This window comes from Chiloscyllium plagiosum, unplaced genomic scaffold (genome assembly GCF_037043375.1).
Source record: "Chiloscyllium plagiosum isolate Xiang-an unplaced genomic scaffold, Cpla_swu_hap1 HiC_scaffold_30, whole genome shotgun sequence".
In the NCBI taxonomy this organism is placed as follows: Eukaryota; Metazoa; Chordata; class Chondrichthyes; order Orectolobiformes; family Hemiscylliidae; genus Chiloscyllium; species Chiloscyllium plagiosum.
This window is the reverse complement of record NW_028270168.1, coordinates 60,273,114-60,279,030: the sequence shown is the minus strand read 5'-3', so window position 1 is coordinate 60,279,030 and position 5,917 is coordinate 60,273,114. Positions and strand designations below refer to the sequence as shown.

Sequence of the window (5,917 nt, the reverse complement as noted above, 5' to 3'; positions counted from 1 at the left end):
CCAGCAAACGACAGGTCAAGGTAACCCTGAGGGTGGACGCCAGCGGGAATATCCTCCACCCACCCTCCAGCTTTGCTATCGGAGGGAGCAGAGGGTACCTGACTTATGCAGGGCAGCCGAAAGTGTGCCGAACCTGTGGGAGGTCAGGCCACATGGCGGCGGACTGCAAGGTCACGATCTGTCGCAATTGCAAGAAGGAGGGCCACCCGACCAAAGACTGCAAGGAGGAAAAGAACTGCAATCTGTGCGGGGAGGCGGGCCACGTGTACAGGGCCTGCCCAAGACGAGGGACCGCCACCTACGCGCAGATGGCCGGAGGCGGGCCACAAAAGGACAGCAAGGCACCGCAAACCGGCAAGGAAATGGTGTCAGGAGGCACGCGACAGGAAGGACAGGCCGGAGCAGAGCAGATGACAGCTACCGGAGAGGTACAGCTGCCGAGCGAAGCTCCAACAGGACAGGAGGAGGAGGCGGAGAAGGGAAAGAAGGAGGCAGAGGAATGGACCGTGGTGAAAAACAGGAAGAGGAAAACCCACCCGGTCACCAAGACCTCCCAGAAAAAGGGGAAAAGGCAGCTGCAGGTGGAAGATACGGACAGCTCTTCAGAGGGTGAGGACGGAAGAAAGGAGAGCCGTCACCAAAAGAAGAGGCAGAGCGCTGCGAGGAGAAAGGAGAGCAGCAACTGCCAACCAAGGGACGAGCCTCCTGAGGAAATGGGAAACCACCACCCCCCACCAGGTGAAAGCCAGGAGTGTCCCACCGCCACACAGCTCCAGGTGACTGGGAGCAGCGACCCTCTGACAGCCCCGCTGTCAGATATAGAAACAGACAGCGTGGACCCTGGTCTCGGCCCGATGACACCGGAGCGGGCAAATGGGCCGAGTGAGGAACTGGACAGCTACCTCAGCCCTGCGAGGGTCCAGCAGTTTGCGTACTGCATGGGGATGCAGACAGCTACCCCAGAGGGGCAGGACCAGCAGCAATCGGACATGGGTAACCTTACAACCTGTTAACAAAATGGGGTTTAAAATTGCAACCATCAATGTGCGCAGTATAAAATCTGCTGCGCGATGTGTTTCAACTCTGGCCTTCCTGGCCAACGTGAAAGCTGATGTCCTGTTTCTGCAGGAGTGTGGGATACCGCACCTCAGCAGTTACAGGAGATGGTCGAGCTTGTGGGCCCATGGGCCGTCAGTGTGGTCGGGGGGCAACGATAACCGCTCCTCGGGCCTGGGTATTCTGTTACGGGGAGGCAACTTCACCATCTCCGAGGTTAAGGAGGTGGTGGGCGGGCGCCTCCTCGTTGCTGATGTTACATACAGAAACGCTCCCGTGAGACTAATTAATGTGTACGCCCCAGCGGGTAAGAGTGAACGGTTGGCCGTCCTGCAGCAGCTTCCACTGTTGCTGGCTACGTCCAGGCCGGTCATTCTGGCCGGAGACTTCAACTGTATCATCGATGCAGAAGGACGATCCGGCGGGGGGGACAGTAAACCGGACGCCACGTCCAGAGCCCTGATGGACACGGTCAAAGACGCCAAGCTGCACGACGTCTTCAGCACCCCTGCAGACGGAGCGCAGCGTAGATATACATGGTCACGGGCAGACGGGTCTATCCGCTCAAGGATAGATTACCTGTTTGTGTCCCGAACGTTCTCGGTCAGATCCACCGACGTCAAGCCGGTGTTCTTCTCTGACCACTGCCTCCTGCTGGCCGACTGTCACCTACAGGACGAGCAGCGGGCTGGTAAGGGAACGTGGAAACTGAACACCAAGCTGTTGACCCCGGGAAACATTGAGGAGCTCAAGAGGGATTACGCAGGTTGGAGAACCGTGAAGTCCCTCTTTGAGTCTCCAGCAGACTGGTGGGAAACAGTAAAAGGGAACATCAAGAGGTTCTTCATCCTCAAAGGTGTTCAGGAGGCGAGAGAGAGACGGGGAAAACTGTCCCAGCTCCAGGAAAGTATGCAGAACCTGCTCCTGCTGCAGACGTTGGGGGTCGATGTCACGGAGGACCTCAAGGAGGTGAAGGGCCAGCAAGCCTCGCTCTTTGCCTCGGAGGCCTCCAAGATAATCTTCCGGTCCAGGGTCCGCTCGGTGGAGCAGGACGAGACGTGCTCACGCTTCTTCTTCCAGAAGGTGCACAAAGAGAGCTCCGTGCTCAGCAGCCTGAAGGAAGAAGATGGCTCGGTAACGTCATCTCAGGCTGACATCATGAGGATCAGCAAATCCTTCTATGCCAGTCTGTATGACTCGAAGCCAACCGACAGCGCGGCCTCCAAGTCGTTCCTGTCCTCTATCACGGAGGTCTTAGATGACAGAACACGGGAGAGGCTGGACCAGCCGCTATCTCTGGATGAGCTGACCAAGGCCCTCGAGTCCTTCGAAAAGAATAAAACTCCCGGAAGCGACGGCTTACCGGTCGAGCTCTATTCCGCTCTTTGGGACTTGATTGGCCGGGACCTGCTGGAGGTGTATGTCAGTATGCTTCTGGCAGGTACCATGAGTGAATCCATGAGGAAAGGCATTATCACCCTCATCTACAAGCAGAAGGGGGAGAGGGAAGAAATTAGAAATTGGAGACCGATCTCACTGTTAAACACAGACTACAAAATCTTGTCAAAGGTCATCGCCAACCGGGTCAGGTCTGCTCTGGGATCGGTGATTCACCCTGACCAAACCTGTGCTGTACCGGGCAGGAAGATCGCTGAGAGTCTCGCACTCCTCAGGGATACGATCGCCTACGTGCAGGACAGGGGGGTGGACACCTGCCTCATCAGCCTGGACCAGGAGAAAGCCTTTGACAGGATATCGCATACATATATGAGGGATGTCCTCTCCAAAATGGGTTTCGGGGAGGGAATCGCTAATTGGATCAGACTGCTCTACACCAACATTGTCAGTGCAGTCTCAATCAATGGGTGGGAATCAGATAGCTTCCCAGTCAGATCTGGAGTCAGGCAGGGCTGCCCTCTCTCTCCTGCCTTGTTTGTGTGTTGCATAGAGCCATTTGCCGAGTCCATCAGGAAGGATGCGAGCCTGAGAGGGGTGACTATTCCTGGCAGCGGGGGCCTGCAGGTTAAGGCCTCCCTGTACATGGATGACGTCGCCGTTTTCTGCTCGGATCCGCTGTCCGTGCACAGACTCATGTGCATCTGTGACCAGTTCGAACGGGCCTCGGGGGCCAAGGTAAACCGAGGCAAGAGCGAGGCCATGCTCTTCGGGAACTGGGCCGACCAATCCTCGATCCCCTTCACCGTCAGGACTGACCACCTGAAGGTGCTGGGTATTTGGTTCGGGGGGGCTGGGGCGTGCACCAAGACCTGGGAGGAGCGGATCAGGAAGGTGAGACAGAAACTGGGCAGATGGGAGCAACGGTCGCTCTCCATCGCGGGTAAGAACCTGGTCATCAGGTGTGAGGTACTCTCAGTATTGTTATACGTGGCACAGGTCTGGCCTATCCCCAGAACCTGTGCTGCAGCAGTCACCCGGGCCATCTTCCACTTCGTGTGGAGATCAAAGATGGACCGGGTCCGAAGAGATGTAATGTACAAAGACCGGTGCAATGGGGGAAAAAACACACCCAATGCCACCCTCACCCTGATGGCCACCTTTGTGTGTGGCTGCATCAAGCTGTGCGTGGATCCCCGGTACGCAAACACCAAGTGTCACTACGTACTGAGGTTCTACCTGTCCCCGGTGTTGCGAAGGATGGGCCTGGCCTCGCTGCCGCGGAACGCTCCGAGTAGTTGGACCGTTCCGTATCACCTGTCCTTCGTGGAGAAATTTATCAAGAAAAACACCTTTGACCACAAGTCCATCAGGAAGTGGTCAGCACGTAGTGTCCTTGAGACCCTTCGGGAAAAGGAGAGGGCGGATCCTGTCGAGCGGTTCCCTGAGCAGACGGTCAAAGCCATTTGGCAGAATGCCTCATCGCCAGAACTCTCCAACAAGCACCAAGACATGGCTTGGCTGGTGGTGAGAAGGGCTCTGCCTGTGAGATCATTTATGCACGCCCGGACTCTCTGCCGCACCGCACGCTGCCCTCGAAGCGGCTGCGGGGGGGACGAGACTGTCACACACCTCCTTCTGGAATGTGCCTATGCAGAGGAAGTCTGGAGAGGAATGCAGTGGTGTTTGTCGAGGTTCGTCCCGAGCAGCGCCGTGACGCGGGACTCCGTGCTCTACGGCCTGTTCCCCGGGACGCACACCGAGACGAACATCAACTGCGCCTGGAGGATCATCAACTCGGTGAAGGACGCTCTCTGGGTGGTCCGAAACCTGTTGATCTTCCAGCTGAAGGAGTTGACCCCGACTGAGTGTTGCAGACTGGCACATTCCATGGTCCAGGACTACGTGTTGAGGGACGCGATGAAGCTTGGGGCAGCTGCCGCCAAGGCGCGGTGGGGAAAGACCACCGTCTAACATCTGCCTGCCTAATGAAGAACAGGGGGCCCACACAGTCATTTGGGCTCCGCTGGCGTCTGAGCTCAATGTAATCGCACTAACCTGTGAATATGAATGATTACTCTGTTTCGATACGTAAAGAAATGGAATGTTCACAGAATGATGACATGTCCAATTGTATAGATTAAATATATATGAATAAAGTATATTTTTGAAATTAAAAAAAAAAAAAAAAAAAAAAAAAAAAATCTGTTCTTATCAGTTTAATATCTGATACGTCCCTTATCTGGGGACCATATATTAAATTGATTTTTGGAGCAGGGAGATGGAATAGGGGCTTGCTCCGTCCACTCCACGCATCGACCTGGTATTGCAGTACCTCCGGGAACGGTGCACCCCTCATCTATAAATCTAAAAACAGCTTCATGTTTATAACTCAGGCTTTCGGTGCTTTGTGTCTGCTGGATGGGTTTGAGTACCAAGTGCTTCATTTCTCACACCTCACATCCAACCGGGCGTGAGTCGATTCAAACTCGTCTGTTCTAAGGTGGCTGCTCAGCTCCCGCTCCCTATCCTTCTCTCGCCATCTCTGTCTCTTGCGCACCTTGACACTTGCTCTCAATGTCATCCCCTCGGACCCCTGCTGCGTGCTGCACCTTCCCGCCAACGCCGGGCCCCGATCACACCACATGGTGTCAGAATTTGGGAGTCGCAGCAACCGTAGCTGCCCACCAGCTTTTCATACTCGCGAGCGACATTTCAGAAAAACAAGAGAAGGTCAACTGTGCTACGTTGCTGCATGCTGCTGGGGATGAAGCTATCTCGGGGTTCAGTCGTTTTGATTTTGATGACTTGAAAGAGAGATTTCGAGAACACTGTGAGCTAGGACAAAAATCATCGGGACGTATTTAAGGCACATGCTTTTCATCAGACTGCAAGGGCAGGCGGAATCGATAGGTACGTATGTGACTGACCGGAAAAACGAGGCAAAGGACTGTGAGTTTCAGCCATTTTCCGATTCACGGAGCCGCGACAGAATCGTGTGTGCTATCACGAATGACTGAGTCAGAGGCAGGTTACTCAGAGAGTCAATTCTCACTGGGAAAAGCAAAGAGACAGCACTAACTCGACAACAGCACGTGAGAAAACGTAGAACAAACAAACCAATGTTTGCTGACCGGAACTGGCCTGGAAAGATAATAAGGCAGGTAGGAGCACTGCAGATTATCCGGCACCTGGGCTGTGTACGCAGGGACTGGCACAACACCCCCTTGCCTTCTTTTGCACTTAGAATGCTGCCAGTTCTGGCTGAGGCAGCAAAGTCAGTCTCACACAAGCAGCGTGTGCCAGCTGTCTGTGACAACAAATTCCAAAGACTCACAACCCTCTGAGAGAAGACGTTTCTCCTGATCTCACTCTTAAATTGGTGCCTCTTTATTCTGTTCAGTTCTAGACACTCCCATGAGGGAAAATGTCCTCTCAGCATTTACCCTGTCGAGCCACGTAAGAA

General features: G+C 54.6%; 1 non-coding gene across 1 annotated transcript; it reads left to right on the top strand.

The window, feature by feature from the left end:
- The first annotated feature begins 4,612 nt into the window (after positions 1 to 4,612).
- On the top strand, positions 4,613 to 4,808 carry LOC148142223 (U2 spliceosomal RNA). The gene has a single exon (XR_015752223.1). It is a non-coding gene; the product is annotated as a U2 spliceosomal RNA (small nuclear RNA).
- The last annotated feature ends 1,109 nt before the right edge of the window (positions 4,809 to 5,917 follow it).